At 43.0% G+C, this 18,523-nt stretch overlaps 1 protein-coding gene across 3 annotated transcripts in view; it reads left to right on the forward strand.

Annotated features, from left to right (window-relative positions):
• The window catches only part of TJP2 (tight junction protein 2), a 2,224,967-nt gene that overhangs the window by 771,595 nt on the left and 1,434,849 nt on the right, over nt 1-18,523 (forward strand). The window lies entirely within an intron of this gene.

An 18,523-nucleotide genomic window follows, 5' to 3' on the forward strand; every position in this document is an offset into this window, starting at 1 on the left:
GAATGAATTTAAAGACATGCAAGTTGGTGCGTGCGTGTGTGGGTGTGCCTTCCTTGAAGGTTGGGTGCTGGGCTGGCAACTCAATACTGTAAAAATTCACTGCCAATCATTAACGGACTGGAGTTCCGCTGTGGCGACCCCTAACCGGGAAAAGCCAAAAGAAAGACAAGACTATGCTTTTTTGTAAAACAAAACAAACAAAATAAAAAAAACAAAAAGAAGGCATAATAAATCTGCAGATTTAACAAATTCTGATAATCCGTTTCTTTTTTAAACAGAATGCTGGAGTTTGTACTATGTTTTCCAGTCTGCCTCACAATCTGTTTGATTTCTGTGTAGTCTGGGGGAAACAAACAGGTGGCAATGCTAGCTGTAACCTTTGTAGATTGCTGATCCTGGTGAGTATTACTAAATAGGTATGTGGGTGTAGGTACAGTGTGAATGGGTCCATGCATGTTTGTTTGAATGTCAGTTATAAATGTGTGTGTGTCTTTGTGGATATAAACACTGCTTTACATGCTCTATGGCTAGTATGAATGGGGCGATTATAGACGCAAAGTGTAAATGAAGTGGCATCCAGTTTAGCAGATGTCAATATACCAGTCCAATTACAGTTTGTTAGCCATTTTGAGAGCTGGCAAACCAAACTGGGTATTTGCCAACATTTTGTTTGTATGGGTGTATAAGTTGGTTGTATGTAACTGCATGTGATTATATGGATGGGATTTCATTGTGTGTGTGTGTCTCATTGCAGGCACCACTGTGTGGGTGAGATGAGTGTGCATGCAATAATGCAGAGCTGCTCAGCAGAGCAAGTCACTTATGCAAATTCTCCAAAATATGTTGCCCTTGTTGGAATATGCATGACTATGAATTGTGAAAGGCACAGCAGTACAACACAATGCATTGGTGCAGTGCATATTGAGCCACTGTGTGGATTTCTGTGAATCCTGTCTGTTAATGTACAACTTAAAAAAAACAGTAGCATGCTTCATGCCAGGAGCTAGTACTGAATTAAACAATTGTAACTAGGAAGTCAGTTACTCCTGGTGAGTTACCCCATGGAAAAGTGTTTAAGATATATGTAGTTTGAAAGGGTAACGGGTAATGGGGACAGTGACTCCAATGAGAATGCCTTTATTGTGGATTGTGGATGTTAGTGGTGATGCGCAGGTCATTAGAAACATTGTCCAGAGGGAATGGAACAGATTTTCCAAGCTCTCTGACTTCAGTTTAAAATTTGATGTTCCACTAAAATTCATCTTCAGAAAAGGTAGATGTATTAAGGACCTTATGGAAATCAAACTCGGGGGAAACTTAATTAGAAAAGTGGGTACCTTCAAATGTGGAGCATGCCAACAATGCCCTTTTATAGCTGATACATCTGAAATTACTGTCAGTAACAGAAATAGACACATTACCTCTAAATCCTATTTTAATTGTGAAAGTAAGGGACTTGTTTACATTGCAGCCTATAAGAAATGTAAAGCGTTTTACATAGGTAAGACGGAAAGGTGTTTAAAGAAAAGAATATATGAACACCTTTACGATATTAAGAGGGGTAACAACAGAAACGCATTATATAAACACACTTTGAGCTGTGACAGTGCTTCTTACACTTTTTTTGTATTAGATGAAGTGATAATGGATGGTAGGGGTTGTTCTTGGGAGACCATGTTGGAATATAGATAGGTTTACTGGCAACTGGTATTAGCTAATAGTTGGCCGGGTTTGAATGACATGGTCTCCCTAGCCCTAGTTTTAAAATTAAGAGCAGCGAAGTTATGAATTTCACACGCATGTGATTTCAAATATTGTTCAAGATTGATTTTACTTGATTTTATTACATTCATTTATTCATTTTTAACATGCATTAATTTTTTTATATCCACCAGTTTAATTATTACAGGTTTTAAAAGTGTGTTTTTTGATATTTAAAAGTGTTTTGAACAGGGAAAAGTTGTATTTATTATGCCTGTTTTGAAGGTATGTTTAGGAAAGGGTTAAAATTGAATTCATTGTCACATGATTTTAAGTTTTGGTAATGTGCAAAGGCACAAATGGGGAGGGGTTTGGATTGTCAGCATTTTTCTGATAAAGTTTGAGGCGAAAACTAACTGGTAGTAGTTTCAGTGTTATCATTGTGTGCTGTGTTGTGCTTTGCTTGCTGTGCAACACATTAAATGTTTTAAGGTGGTTATGGCTTGCTGGTGCTTTTTTCCTGTATATATGTAGTTTGACCCTCTCTGAATATACGAAGGCAATTAGCCACTCTCTATCGCTGTGAAACATGAAGATCACCGTCCAGTCCTTTGTGTAATTTTAGAAACTTAGAACTCATTGTGTGCCGTACCCTGAAGTTGTCTAGAGTTTAGAAACATTTTTTTCAATTTGGAAATGATAATTTAATGTTGTGTCTTTCGGCTTTTCCTGGTTAGGGGTCGCCACAGAGGAACTCCGGACCGCTAATGATTTGCAGTAGATTTTTACGTGCCGAGTTGCCGGCCCTGACACACAACCTTCAATGAAGGTAGGCACATTCACACACGTCTCCACACAGAAGACGTTCTAGCTGAGAATCGAACAGGACGTCTTACTGTGAGGCGACAACGCTACCGCAGCACCACCATTGCAGTTGGGTATTTAAAAATACATCACTTAAAGCATAGGCAAACGTACATTAACAGAAAAGAAAACAAACCATATTAACATTTTTTACATAAACTGTATCTTTTCTTTCTTTGCATCCGTCATGGGTGTAACATTACATAATTTGCTCTGTTCCTACCTTCCTTTAAATCTCACTCCTCCTTTTCCTGAATATAATTCTGCATGTATTGTTCACACAGTTATTTCTATGTAGTTTGCTCCTTCCCTTTTCTAATGATCGCTCTTCCACTTTTGTAGTATACAATACTTCAAACATAGTTGGTTTAAACTTTGATTTCCATCTTTTAGTTATTGCTTTTTTGGCAGCTAACAGAAACTTAACAAGGCCTTGCTGTGTTTAGGCAGTTCAGATCCTGTGTCCTATCACAGAAGTGTCATTTCTTTATTTACTCATTTGCTCACCAGACATTTCTGACATAGTACTTTGTAGGGAAGTTTTAAAATCTGCCAACTCATTACAATCTCAAAACATGTATGTTCCCAGTTACCGCTTTCTTCCCCATCACACCTCCAACATTTGTGATCTACCTGAGGAAAAGTTATTTGAAGTTTGCTTGGGGTATAAAAATACCTATGCAAACACTTCTAAGCAGTAATCCTAAACCACTTCTAAGCAGTAATCCTAAACCTTCTGAACTTTGTTGCATACTTGGAGGGCGCACGTATATTTCCTTCATAATTGTTTTTCCAGTCTTTCTTCCCAATTTTTCTAACCTCCTCTGCTTGATTATTGTAGTTGTTGTACAGTAAATTAGATGCTTTAATAATAATCCTTTTTTTAATAGCAACTTCTGTTATAAATTCAACTAAACATTCTAACAGAGCAGGTCTTTCACTTAGAATTCCCCTGTCCCTTTCTCTTTGTCTGTACTGTTATCAATCTCTGGTAGAGAAGGCAGTCTCTAGCTTCTAGTCCAAACGTCATCTTGTCCTCATCCCACTCTATTACCTTTCCCTCTCTAGTTATTTCCTTCTAATCCCGTGGTTCCTTTTCTGGTTTTCTCCATTAAATTCCAGCCCCTTATGCCTGTTTTCTGTACTTCTACTTGGTCATCTCTATTGGCAAAATGTTCTGATATTGTCAATTTTTTATTTCATCCTCGCATAATGGATTTGTATCCAATCCATCGGATAAACTCTGCCGTTACTAAGCTTGTAGCAACCAAAAAACTCTTGGACACCTCCCCTTACCCACAATGCACTTCTCTCTTTTACCTCAGATCTCATTTGCTGCTTCACGAAAACGTGGTCTAAACCATTTGGTCTTGGGACAGTCAGGTTATATTTTTTCATATTTTCTGTAAATCCTTTCTTTTTCTTGTTTTTGGTAATGTGATTAGTTTTTCCTCCCTGCTACTCAAGCTAAACTTTTCTTTCCCTGCTGTAACTGTTTTATTAGGTTACTTCCCATTCTCTCCCTTGTACCCTTGGCAGTGTCTTCACTACTCTCGTATGTAGCCTTTCCCTTCCTGCGTTTCTTTAAAAAAAAAAAATCTTCGTTTCCTTTTCTCTGCCTGTGTGTGGGTGTGTGCTGTGTGTGTGTTGTGTGCATTCTTTGCCGTCTTTCTTTTTACCAGTGGCTGAGAAACAGGACAAGCCTGAGGGCTTTAAAAAATGTGCAAAGTGTGGTCACAGAATTCTGTACAGTGACTCACACACTTGGTGCATTTACTGCTTGGGCCCTCACCATCTTCAGGAAGACTGTGCTATTTGCCATTCCTTTAACCATCAGGCCCTGGTTGAAAGGAAAAATAAACTCATTTTGTGGAGCATGTTACCTTCATCTTTTGGTGAGTCTATTCCTGGTGGTGAATCCCCTAAATCTGTGGTGAAATCTAAATTGGCTCAATCAAGCCCTGCTTCTTCCTCCAAAAGTTCAGATAGAGGAAAGAAGCGACCTTCCTTGGCTCCAACAGATTCCTTGGAGCAGAGACCAAAAACTTCAAAACCTGCTGATACAGTAGCTCGAATGAAGCCTTCGGGTTTGAGCTCTTCTTTCTCAGATCCAGTTTCTTTGGCTCCGAACCTCTCTGGTAATGATAGGTCAGAGCCATTGAGGTTGGATCTGACCTCTAGTACTTTTAAGCCTGGTGCCTCGCAGCCAAGGACTCTGTACTCCCCAACTATAGATCATGTGCCTTTGAGGGTACCATCGCCTTTTCTCGGCAGGTCAGTCTCCTTTGGTGTCCTCTTCCCATTCCACCAGAAGCATTATGAGAAAAGACATAGAATGCTTTGTCCAGAAGATTTTCTGGATGCAGGGCATTACTAAGTCCCCCTTGGCTTTGACACACATGATCCAAGGTCTGTCCACTCCCCATTTGCTTCCTCCTTTGACTTCAGGACAAGTCTCGGAGTTATCGGATCTGACACCTCCGGTGACTTCCAGCTTGGATCTGAGGATCTCTTTCTTCGGATCAGACCTTTGCTCAGAGCTCTTCATTTTTTTTTCGGAACCAGAGAGCTCTTGGAGCCATAGCAACCCTGGTGGATCATGGCTGCATTTGACTCCCAGACCTTCGGAGCAGTCTATGCACCTTGGGGCTTCCGATCCGGTGAGCTCAGTGCCAACTTTAACCCTGGGCGAGCTGTCTTTGGAGCTTTGGAGATCTCCATCCTGAAGGCATGTCATGTCAGAGCCTGAGTCCCTCTCCACTCAGGAACAGCCACATTTGTGGCTTTGGAGAGGGCTGTAACTGCCTCTGCAACTAGGAAGTCACCTTCCCCCTCGGTTGATCAGCCCCATCTTTTACCCCTGTGCACACCTTCTGACCAAGATGTTCGTTAGGGACCGCGGGAGCTTATGTCTCAGGATACCGGTCTGGGTTACCCCTGCCTCTTCTGATACCCCCTCAGAATATCCCACTGAGGAGATTCCTCGGAAGAGGATCTTCAAGAGGAGGCATTTGGACTCCACCGAGGAGTCAGCCATGGAAGACACAGATCTAGATGAGGGGGATGGATTCCCATGGTCACCTCCTGAGGATGTCTCTCTTGTGGACATCTTGGAGATTTTAAAACAGAGAGGTGATTGGCTGTCCAGTAATCCTCCACCTTAAGAGTCAGTGTACCTGGCGGCCTTTGGATCCTGACCATCTTCCTCCTGGGTTACTCTGTCCATCGATGAGCTCATAGAATTGATCTTTCGGCGGACATGGGAGAGCCCAGACTCCATTGAGCCAACACTCCAGAGACCAAACAAGATAATCACCACTACAGCTGACAAGACTTTTTGAACAAAAGGGGTTTTAGTAGATGCCATGTTCATGGTGGCAGCTACTAAAATGAAGTATCAGAAAAGTTTTCCATTATTCATCCTCCTAATAAGGATTCCAAGACGATGGCTAGATGTGGGAAGTTAGTCCTTTATTCAGAGACCTTAGCCTTGTGATCGCTGAATTACCTTTCCCACTTAATATGGTTGCAAAGGGATCTGATCAATGAGCTATCCGATACCCTTCAAGGAGGCATAGCTGAGGGAGTATGAGAAAATTTTGATTCCCAGCTGGCAACCCTACACTCTGTAGTAAACTCTTCTGTGAGGCTCATCGTGCATGCAGCCAAAGGAACGAGTAGCATGGTGGATTCTGGCATATCTGAGGATGCATGCCTGGATGTGCCTGTGTGTCTTTGTGGAGCCTTTTAAGTCTTTGATTGTCAACACTCCATTTGATGACACTTCCCTTTTTGGTCCCAAGTTTAAAGATATGTTATCTAGGTTGAAAAGGATGGTAAGACTCTTTTGGTCATGGGGATACATTTATCTCCTCAGAGACCTTACCCTAAGGGTCAGAGAGGTGGTGGTAAAATGTGGTTCAGGAAATCACAAGTGTCTTACCAAGACACACATGGAGAAAGTTCCCCCAGAGGCAGAGGGAGGAACTGTTCCAGAAGACGCCGTCCTTGCAGCAGAGGAGACCTGTAGAACCAAGGGTCTCGAGAGCCCTTCTTTTGGTTTACCCTTTCAGCGTTCCCAAAAGGAGGCCCAATTGCCTGCCTCTGGAGGCAATCAGAGGTTGACTATCCCTACACTGGAGAGCCTGGCTAAAAACAACCACCAATATATGGGTGGCGGAGGATAATATCCAGAGGGTTATCTAACCCCTTTTCCCACCAGTCCCCCCCAAACAGAAGAATCCCAGACATTCCACCCAATCAAAGGGATCAAGCAGTCATTCATATTCAAAATCTGCTGTGCAAAAGAGTCATCCAAGAGATCACACCAGAGAGGATTCAGAACTTATTCAAGGTTCTTTTTAGTTTCAAAGAAAATGAGACAGGAGACCAATCCTGGACCTTAGCAGATTAAACAAGTCAGTTCGATGTCACAAGTTCAGAATGGTCATGGTACAGTCCATACTTCATTATGATTGGATGTGATCCATAGACCTTCATGATGCTTATTACCACCATATAAAGATGGACAGGTGATCCAGAAGGCAGCTACACTTCTGCCTGGGAGCCAGTCATTTCCCGTTGGTCTCACTACTGCCCCAAGAGTGTTCACCAAATTCATGGCAGTGGTAGCGGCTCACCTGAGACGAGGGTTCCACGTGTTTCCATATTTGGATGACTCGCTTATTTCTGCCCGATCAGGCTTCTACTTATCCGAGCAAGAGACTGTTATACAGAGCTAGATATAACCATAAATTATGAAAAGTCACATTTGGACTCTGCTCAAACATTAGAATTTATAGGAGCAATTCTGGACATGTCTGAGATGGTTGCAAGACTTCCACCCTCCAAAATACTAACAATCAGGTGCCAAACTTGCAAACTACTCCAGAACAAGAGGATAGCTGACCTTTTGTTCCCCCACAGCCAAAGGCCACTGTGACCACGGATGCTTCCCAGATAGGGTGGGGGGGCATTATCTGGGGAAGATGGTCCAAGGCACCTGGTCTGTGAATGAGGCCAATTTGCACATAAACATCCTGGAGATGAGGGCAGTGCTTTTAGAGTTGCATGCCTTTCAGACTGTTCTGCCTCTGGGAACAGTGGTGTTGCAATCAGACAAACATGTTTGTAGTCTGGTACATAAACAAGGAGGAACCAGATCATACCCTCTTTCTCGAGAACTGCTCAGTGTGTGCAGTGGGCAATCTCATCCAACCACTTTCTTGTAGCAATGCATATTCCAGGGAAGTCCAACATGATAGCTGACTAGTTGAGCAGATCCATTCTAATGCCTCATGAGTGGTCTCTCAACCAGAAAGTAGAGGAAGACATTTTTCACAGATGGGGGCTAGCCTTGCTGCAACCTCTTCGCTTCCCCTCTGAACAATTAAATCTTGAAGCAACCAAGTATAAGGCAGGCAAAACACATTCACTTCTCCTTGTAGTAGATAAAAAACTGTATTAGAAAGCGAGATAAGCGCTTTCGTCTCAAATTAAAAATCCAAGAGACTTCATCAGATAAACTAACACAGGCAAACCAAGGTTTAAAACTAGTACTAGGAATGACTTCATTTCCTGCTAGCAATCATAGCTGAACATTTTAAAGTGACAGTGTCTAAATAAAGCAGCAACTACTTTGCCCTAATCCCACTAGTGGGGGAATCCCTGAAGGATGATCTCATACACGATTGCCCCCCCCCCCCTGGTCTCCTGTATGCCTTTTCCCCTATCCCCTTGATTCCCAAATTTCTTCAGAAAGCAAACCGGTTGAAGAGAACAATAGTCCTCATTGCCCCGTTTTGGGCTCAACAAATTTAGTTTCCCCTCCTGTGGCCTCATGTATAGAAGAAACCCAGGATTCTGGAACCCACTCAAGACCTACTGTCACACCCAGCAGGAATTACTAATCCTAATCTTGCCAACCTCAAGCTGATGGCTTGATTCCTCCAGTTCCATTTATAGCCAGATAACTTGACAATATCAGATAAAGAAGTTTATGCATTTACCATAGCGTTCCATCTTTATTGTTGATTTTTCATTTCTCCTCGCATCCCCTCCCTCCAAGCCCTAAACCCTTTGCCTCTAGTAGAGCGGGAAGCATAAGTTTTATTGCTTATGTTGTCATTTTTCATACTCCAAAAATGGTCTCCTTATGACTTTTGCAATATTCTTCCTTTTCCTCCATCCAGAGATAGTCTTAGCAAACGAGATCTAAGGTAACAAGGAGAGGTGCATTGTGGGTAAGGGGAGGTGTCCAAGAGCTTTTTGGTTGCCACAAGCTTAACAGCAGAGTCTGATCTGATGGATTGAATCCAACCCCCATATATGAGGTAAATTGACTTGGCCGTACCTGATAGGGCCAAAACAAGCTCCTCAAGGAAGAGCAATCATGCCTGGTGGACAACTGCCATTAACAGGCTTTACAGTAAGAGGAAGAAATTGCTAAGAGTAAGAGGGAGAGGGCCCTAAACTGGAAACGCTCCGTCATCACCTTAAACAAGCAAATAAGACTTCTTGTGAAGTCCTCCAAAGCAAACTATGAATCCAAATTGGCTTCCTCAACTAAGTTCAGCCATAAGGCATTCTTTAGTTACATCCGGAACCTAAAAGGAAAGGCCCGGATTTGTGTTGAATTGATAGTTAATGATATCATATATACTAAGCCTGTGGACAAAGCTAACCTGTTGGCTGACAGGTTCTCTGAAAACTTCACTCCCCTGCCTCTGCCACATGTACCCAATGACATCCCTGCCACCTCTCTGCTACCTTGTATCTCTAAAGAGCAGGTCATAAACGTCCTCTCTAAGGCCAAAAACGCAGTATCTGTGGGACCTGATAACATCATGAACATATGTCTGTAGTTCCCGGGGTCAGTGTAAGCTCCACCTTTGTGCAAAGGAATAAAGGCGACCGTTTTCCTTTCAGCTGGGATGAAGCCGGTGCTTAGACTCATTGAAAAGTAACTAATGGTGTTGGTAATTCTTGTTGGAGCCCATGTAGAGCACAGCCTGGGATGTTATCAAGTCCCATAAATGCTGTGTTTTTGGGAGTGAAGTTTTCACAGAACCTGTCTGCCAACAGGTTAGCTCTGTCCACAGGCTCAATATAGGTGGTATCATTAACTATCAGTTCGACACAAAGCTGGACCTTTTCTTTTAGGTTACAGATGTACCTAAAGAATGCCTTAAGGTTGTCCTTAGTTGAGGAAGCTAATTTGGATTCATAGTTTGCTTTGGAGGACTTCACAACAAAGTCTTATTTACTTGTTTAAGCTGAGGCGAGAGTGATCCCAGTTTAGGGGTCACTCCCTCTTACTCTTAGACAGCAATTTCTTCCTCTTTTTTTGAAGCCTGTTAATGGCAGTTGTCCACCAGGTATGTTTGCTCTTCCTTGATGAGCTTGTTTTGGTCCTATTAGGTAGGGCTGTCAATACAGTTATACAGGTATTTGTATAAAGCATTGGTGTAGAACTCTGCATAATTGCCAGTTCCATCTGAAGGGGGGAGGTGCACTGAAGCTATTTATACCATTCTGTAAGATGGTATTATCTGCTTTGGAGAAGTTTTTTCGTTTAGTTGCTGATGGGGGGGGGGGCAAGTATGATAATTACTGTGAATGAGGCTGATTTGTGGTCAGGTCTCCTCAGGGAAGATCTTACAGTGAGGGTGAGTGGCCCCACATATTGGTAAGCACCAGATCCAGGATGTCGGCACTCCTTGTGGGGGTGTCCACCAGCTGGTCCAGGGCATTGGAGTTAACAAAGTTGAGGAATCTTTGGGCAAGTGAGTTTAAGCACAAGTAATTTTACCCAGTCAGTGGATGGGTAGTTAGTCGCCCAAAACCATGGTGTTCGGATGTATCTTGATTGACTCAAGTAGATCCAAATAGGCAGAATGGGTGTCCTGATTCATGGAGGGGGTCCTGTAACTGGCAATGACTTGAATAGGTGTCCTATCAACAGTTAATTCAACTGAAGTCTCTCCAGGCAATCATACTGTTTAACCAATCTGGAGGTGAGTATGTTTTTAATGAATGTTGATACACTGCCTTCTTTAGTTTCCATGCCTTCAGTTTGTGGTATGAACATGTGGAAGGAGGTGTAACCTGTTATGGCTGGTGTGCTCGCCACAGCCTTGGGCAAGCTCTCTGTGACTGCGCAAATGTCTGCATCTTCCAAGGTGAGGACCGTTTCCAGTGAATGCAGTTTCATATTATGACTCCTAGCACCATAACCTTGAGGTTGTTTTTAGATGGAGGTTTTACACTGGCAATTTTGTCCTTGAGACACTGCCTAAAAATGTAATACGGGTGTGGCAAGCGTCTTAGCCAGTAGCCAATATCCCAGGGGGTGACAGACGAAGACTATCTCTTGGCAAAGCATTGAGGTCTGTCAGTCATGCATCCCAGGCTGACAGATACTGGATCCTCTTGGAGTGACACCAGAAACTAAGCCAGTTATTGAAGTCAGTAATTTTCTGTTTGTACTGAAGAATCATCCTAGGTAAAGGTAAAATGCTGCTTAAGGTTAGGGTCATACCTGTCTGAGACGCACAGTCCGAGAGCTCAGTCAGGTCTCTCTCTTCACATAGTCCAGAGAGGTATGTCTCGAGTCATTCACACCAACATGGACTATGATGGAGTCTTACAGTACCTGTTGCTGACCGACTTGAGTGCGTGTGAGATGTGGCAGATCCTGGCACCTGACAGCTGACTGTGACCTTTTCCTTATCCAGCCTGGTGAGAGGGACAGCTGTGTGTATCATGTGGAATCACCTGACACTAATATATTTGGTTTTGTGTTTTGCCTTAAAGGCTTGACACTGGTGCATGAGCTATTATGTGCATTGTGTCCTGCAGAGAAAGTATTGTGTAGCGTGCTTGTGTTTGGGAGGTATCTGGTGTTTAGCTATGTTTCTGGCGAGGGCCTCTACATATGTAGTATGTGTGATATGGGTTTGGGTGAAGGAGGTGAGGTGTGCAAGCTGACAACCCGCTCATTGTCATATGTACTGACTGATGTGTGAGAGAACATGGATTCAAGGTTCTTAATATAGTTGCTTCTCTGACATGTTGAGTTTGTGTGGACTAGGAGTAGAAGGTTGTCAGTGAACATGAGGAAGTTGCCACACTGCCTCAGGATGCCCATATCAATCAAGCTGGCTGGAGAAACTGTGAGTATTTGTCCATCCATAGTGTTAGGTAAATGTATATGGTCAGGAAAAGAGGTCACACTTAAGAATGTTTTGTGGGTGAGAAGTGTGTTGGTACCTCTGAGGCTAGGCTTAGTGTTCCACCTGACAGTAGAGAAGGACAAGAAAAACATCTGGAGGACAAGGGCAAAGTGCTAAGGGAAAATTTAAGAAGCAAAATGTTTGCATCTCTAACCACCTCTACTCAGCAGTGCACTATGGTGTGCTACACACAAACAAGTGCAAACGCATGGCTTAAATAAAACAAGAAATAACCCCTTTAATTCAAACTCGCCAATAAGGATGCTGTCTCTGGGCTCTAGTCCAATCACCCTTGATTAGATGTGACCCAGACAGCACTCTTCTCCCACAAGGGTGCAGAGGGGCCTTCACCAACAAAGATGGCTTGAATTTGATGCTCAGAAGTTACAAACAGACCCAGAAACAGCAAATCTGGAACTGGGCTATGCTACAGCTGAACTAGTACAGTATACAGTAAAATGTGGCAAAAATAGTTCAGATAGACAGTAGAATGCAAATACAAGTTAAAAGTGCAGTGTAAGAGCAAAAGCAGGCACTTATAGTTAGTTGGAAGCAACGGATGCCTCAGTCCTTGCAGTATCTCAGTGAAAAGCTGATTTTTAGTACTCAAGTGATACCAAACAGTCGCCAGCAAGTCTGAATCTGGTCTATCCTGTGTAATGCAGAAGTAATAGAAATTAAAAGTGCATAAAATCCCAGTCAGCAGCAAAAAACAGATAAACGCAGATTCACCAGCAGTTCCCAGCTGTAGGCTACACCCTCCAGCCACAAGTCTCTAGAACACAAAACTTTCTAAATGTAAAACTACTGGTTTTGGAGCCCAAGCACTTAAGTTGCAACTAAAACACTTAAGAATAGCAGACACAATAGACCTTCAACCAGCAATTTCCATCTTAGAAGAGTGTAGTCTATCCTCTCCTGCCACAAGAGTTTAGACCACAAAACTTCCTAATGTGAAGTAACTGGTTTGAAACCCACATGCTTAAATCAGAATAAAGACTTAGAATAACAGACAGTAAGTCTTCCCAGTTTAGAAGGGTGTAGGCCACACTCGCCTAACACAATAGTTTAGACCACAACCTTCGTAATGTAAAATAACTGATTTGGAACCCAAGTGCTTAAACCTGAACTAAGACACTTTCAGAATAACAGACAACCATGAGCCTTCAACCAGCAATTCCAAGTTTAGAAGAGTGTAGACTATACTCTCCTGCCACAAGAGTTTAGACCACAAAACTTCCTAATTTAAAATAACTGGTTTGGAACCCAAGTGCTTCACCCGGAACAAAGACACTTAGAACAACAGGCACAAGCCTTCACCCAGCAATACCCAGCTGAGAAGGGCAGTGGCTACCCTCTCCTGCCATAAGAGTGTAGACCACAAACCTTCTTAATATAAAATAACTGGCCTGAAACCCAAGTCCTTAAACCAAAATTAAGAGGCTTAGAATAACAGTTATAGTCTAATCAGGCCACTAACCAGCAGTAATGAATGCAGCAGAATAAATGTAATTGAACACTTTTAAGAACAAGCAGCAAAAGCAAAATAAAGTAGGAGGTGACACAGACAGTAAAAGTGGCTGAATAAAGTGCATTTTTATCTAGATCTGTTTCTAAGGTTCTCCACTCAGACTTTGGTCAGTGAGAGGGGATACCTCATTCTTTGTGAGGGGATACCTCATCATTTTGGGTTTCATGGCATCTCTGATAACTACCCCTGGCAGGACTCTACATGAGAAAGATACAGTGATATCTGAAATCTCTTTGGTCTCAGCATCAACACCATTTATCTTTTCAATTCCCAGTGCTGGGCTTTATCAGAAGAGAAATAAAAATCTCCCCATATTCCTCCCTGCTCCAAAGTAGTCATTCACCACAGGCGCTTTGGAGTGTACTTGGGGAGCAGTTTCAAGATTGGTAAAAGTGCAGGAGGTGTGCAACACCAAGGACAGATGCAATCACATACATTTTTTTATTGAATGCTTGCCCTGATCAAGGCACTCAACTCTCTGAACCACCATTGGTCCTTGGGACCTCTTCAAGTGGTTATAAGAGAGTACCATAGCTATGCAGTATATTGAGCAAGGGGAAAACCAGGTCATACCCCCTTTACAGACTAACCGTATTAACTTGGGTTACAACTTTACAGCACAATCTCAGTCTGCTGGCATCGTACATTCTGTCAAAGCAAAGCTGTGTGTGTACTTTTCCACTAATATACAGGGTACTTATGAAGATTTAGAAGGAATCCCCCAAGATCATTGAGGTGACTCCTTTCTGTCTCTGGCAACAGTAGTTGTCCTTTCTTTTGGAATTTGTCAGTGGCAATTATAACAAGTTTTTTCACAGATTAGATTAACTCACACAAGAGCTGGGCAGTTTGCTACATCTCTATCCCAAACAACTTCAACTGACTGCCTGGATAAATGGGGTCTTAACCCCCTGCATGTGCTTACTAAGGATGTTCAGCAGCAGATACTAAAGGAGGCAAGAAAGCCTTGTCCTAGAAAATCACGTGTCATTAAATGAGAAAGGTTTTCCAGATGGTGCCAGTAACATAACCCGCACAAATTCACGGCTAGTGTTTCTCTGGTGTTACAATATTTATGTGAGTTACTTTCCTGTGGTCTGCCTTACCCCTCTACCAAAGTACATTCATTGGCTATTTTAGAATTTCTGCACATATATATATATATATATATATATATATATATATATATATATATATATATATATATATATATATATATATATATATATATAAAAGATCTCATAGAAAAACAGTGTGTCTGCTTTGGGATCATAATTTTGTGTTAAAGAAGCTAACACTTAATTTAAACCAGCTTATCTGTCTGACTTGATATTGTTAACATGGCAGCTTTACTGGCTGTTCTTCGGGTTTCACTGTTGCAGTCATTACATTTGGGTTATCTGCATGCAGGTAACCCTCAGCTGGCCTGAATACCAGAGTCTTGGATTCCTGCGTCGGATGCTGCCTCTTCTTCCATGACGTGAGGTCGTCAGGGGTATAAAACATGCAGCTGACGCCATTACATCAGTCTTTCTTGCCACGTGGTGCCCGAAGCAGAAGCAGTTTGCAAATGCCGGTCGGCCGACTTTTCATTTTCGAGTTTCAGAACCGAAGTCTTCAAAAAAGCTAAGTACCCCATTGGGGATCCTTTTTCTTGCTCTTAACTGATGTCAGTAAAGGTGAAATATTATCTTATCTGTGGAAAGCAAATACCTCAAAGATTTTCATTCGTACTGCATTCCTTGCTTAGGCCCAGACCATGACGTCCCTCACTGTTGGTTTTGTGCCTTATTCAACCCCCAAACTATTTGTCGGTCTATTTTTGCAACCACTTATTTTGGTGCTCGGTATAACTATCCAGAAATGGCTTCGGTAAGCCACCTGACTACCGATATTCCGAAAAAACGTAAGGATAGAGACAGGGACAGACCGCATAGATCTGAAACTGACGACGACGCTTCCGTTAAACTAGTCGTCAGTTTGATGGTACTCAGTGAGGCACTTTCTCAGCCTCTGATACCTCTTACTTCAGCAGGCCTCTACTGAGACCCATTCGGAGTCCGGTATGCTGCGAGATGATGCTTTGACTATGGGACCTGCGGATGTCTCTACCTTGAATGGGTCCGGAGCCGCTGTGCAGGCACCGGCTTCTGAGGGTGTATTCAGGCCTACAGACTTGCATTTTAAACAGTCACCATCTTCTTCATCTAGGCCTAAAACTCGACCCATGCCTAGAAAACAGATGTCCAAACCATATGGTCAGGCCCATATGCCTAAAAAACAAATGGCTGAAGACTTTATTACTTTCATTAGGGGAAGCCAGCCTTCCCCCTCTAAGAGACCTAGAACTGATTTTCCTTCCAATTCTTCTGATCAGGATTCTGATATTTCTGTTTCTTCTGTTTAGTAGGATTTGCCCTTATCTACCTATGAGGATTCTGACGCAGAGGATTCCATTCTCTCTGCTTCCCCTCCAGAAAATTTTTCTTTTGGTGAAACGTTGCACACTCTTAGGGAACATTTCTGCTGGGCAAGCCAAGATTACTCTGACTCCAAAAAGAGGCTTAGGGAATTCTTACTCCTTTCTCAACACAGGCCTTTAGCTATCCCTCCTTTTCTGGACATTGTAGATGATGCTTTCTTGGAATCTAGCCTGTCCCCAGACACTTTACCTCCAGCTCCCAGAAAACCTGACCGGTATTACAGAGTTACCTGACTCTCACTAGTTCCACTTCAGGAATCCTACTGCAGATCCAGAGATCATTTCCTAAGGTCCAAAGGGCATTAAGGCTACAGCTGCCAACAATCCTACCCCTTCTGAGATTCTAGAGCCTTGGACAAATGGGGAAAGAAAGTATACACCTCTGCTACTTTGGCCATTAGGGCTTTAAACTGCCAGTTTCATATGTTAAAGTATCAGCAGCATATTATGGGACTACTTAAACAGAAATGATGTTGATTCCTGACTGTGCTGAACACACAGAACTACAGGATTTAATGCATTCTGCTGAACAAGTTAGTAAACATACTTTGCAATGTGGTTTTGATTCTTTAGAAGCATCTTGCAGGGCTGCTGTCACTGGATCTGTACTTAGAAGGCATGCTTGGCTTAAGGAGCAAAACTTGCCAGATCATGTTAAAGCTAAATTACTGGATGCTTCCTTAAACCAAGACCGCCTGTTTGGCAACAAAGCAGAAGTCCTCAAAAAGATGGAGGAAAAAACTTAAATCTAGACAAACTGTTAAAGATTTCCTGCAAGTACAGCCTCCCAGATTTAGTATCCATTGGCCTTCAAAGAATTGGTCCTTTCCAGACTCTTCCAGGCCTTCTCTATCCAAACCCAGGAACAGCAGACCACCTAGGTTACAGCCTCAGGCTACACACAGGCCTAAGCAGTGGGGGGCTCCCACTTCCAAAGCAGGAAGTAGTAAGACACCCCCCTACGGAAAAATGTCACAATGACTTCACCTTAACCCTTCCAAGCCCTGCTCAACTGCCTGCTCCCTTAGGAGGAAAGCACGCCCTGCATGCAAAAATCTGGGAACTCATAACCCAGGACAAATGGGTTTTAAATATAGTTTTCCAAGGATACAGATTCCACTTCCACACCCTACCCAACCCCAAATGGTTGGCTAGACCTACCCCTAAATCAGTGGGCAGAGGCTCAACAGCAGGTTCTGTCTCTTCTAAGTATCAGGGCTATTCAACCTGTCCCAGCAGAAGAAAGGGGACTAGGTTTTTATTCAAGACTTAATCCCCAAATTCAAAATGCTAACACTTCAACAGCTGCTTCCTATGTTAGGCAAAGATGCCTGGTTGGCAACCTTAGACTTAAAGGAAGCTTACCTGCACATTCCAATAAGGGAATCTTGCAGAAAATACCTATGCTTCAGGGCAGGCTCTGTGCACTATCAGTTCTCTGCACTTCCCTTTGGCTTATCTACTGCGCCCAGGGAATTCACAAAGTGTATAGCTCCAGCCATTGCATTTGCAGGCAGAGAAATATTCAAATATACCCATACCTGGATGATTGTCTGATTCAGGCAGAAAGCCAGGACTTGTTATTAAAACATCTGGCATTTGTAATGAAACTTCTAACTGCACTGGGGTACACTGTAAATGAAAAGAAGTCTCATCTAGTACCCTGCCAACAGATTGTATTCCTGGGGGCAAGCTTGAACACAACTTCCCAGATGGCTTTCCTCACTCCAGAGAAACAAGTTTATTTGACAGCCTACTTCAAACTACTGGCCACAAAGACCCAGCTATCTGCAAGGAAAATTCTGCAAGCCCTGGGGTTCATAGTCTCTTGCATTCTACTAATTCCATGTGCAAGGCTGCATAACTGCATATGAGGAAACTACAATGGTATCTAAAAAGCCTGTGGGTGCCAACATTCTCAGGACCTGGAATCAGTGATTCCTATAATTCCTTGTATAAAGACAGAGTTCCTTTGGTGGGCAGAGGCCTGCTACCGCAACAATGGGGCTCCCTTTCACTCTACCCCCTGCTGCCCAAACCCTAACAACAGACTCATCAGACTATGTATGGGGAGCTCACTTGGCAGGGCAGTGCGTTCAGTGCAAATGGAACCCGAGTCAGATGCACCTGCATATCAACCAAAAAGAAATGTTAGCTGTACAGAATTCCCTGACAGCCTTCAAAGACCACATCCTTCCAGGACAATTATTGGTAAAGACAAGACAGCACCACAGTTATGTGGTACATAAACAAGCAGGGGGGGAACCCACTCGTACCCTCTCTGCAGACTAGCCATGGCTCTGTGGAATACAGCCTTGAGCTACCAAGTGCACCTACAAGCTCAGTTCCTGCCAGGCAAGCTAAATTCACTGGCAGACGACCTAAGCAGAAATCTCATGGACCCACACGAATGGAAACCGGAACCAAAAATATTCAACCCCTTGAGGAACAAATAGGGGACTCCAGAGATAGACCTGTTTGCCTCCTCTCAAAACTGCCAATTGGACAAATTTTGCACAAGGACTCCCCACAGTCAAGCTTGGAAAGTGGTGCCCTGTCCTTTACCTGGGAAAGCCTCTCGGCTTTCCCCCTCTGCCTCTCCTTTCGAAGGTTCTGCTAAAGATCAAACAGGACAAGCCAAGGACATTACTGACTGCACCAGACTGGCCACTCCAGCATTGGTACCCCCTCTTGCGCAGTATGATACCGCTG

The sequence above is a fragment of the Protopterus annectens genome, chromosome 2.part2 (assembly GCF_019279795.1).
Source record: "Protopterus annectens isolate FY-2018-M chromosome 2.part2, PAN1.0, whole genome shotgun sequence".
Lineage (NCBI taxonomy): Eukaryota > Metazoa > Chordata > Ceratodontiformes > Protopteridae > Protopterus > Protopterus annectens.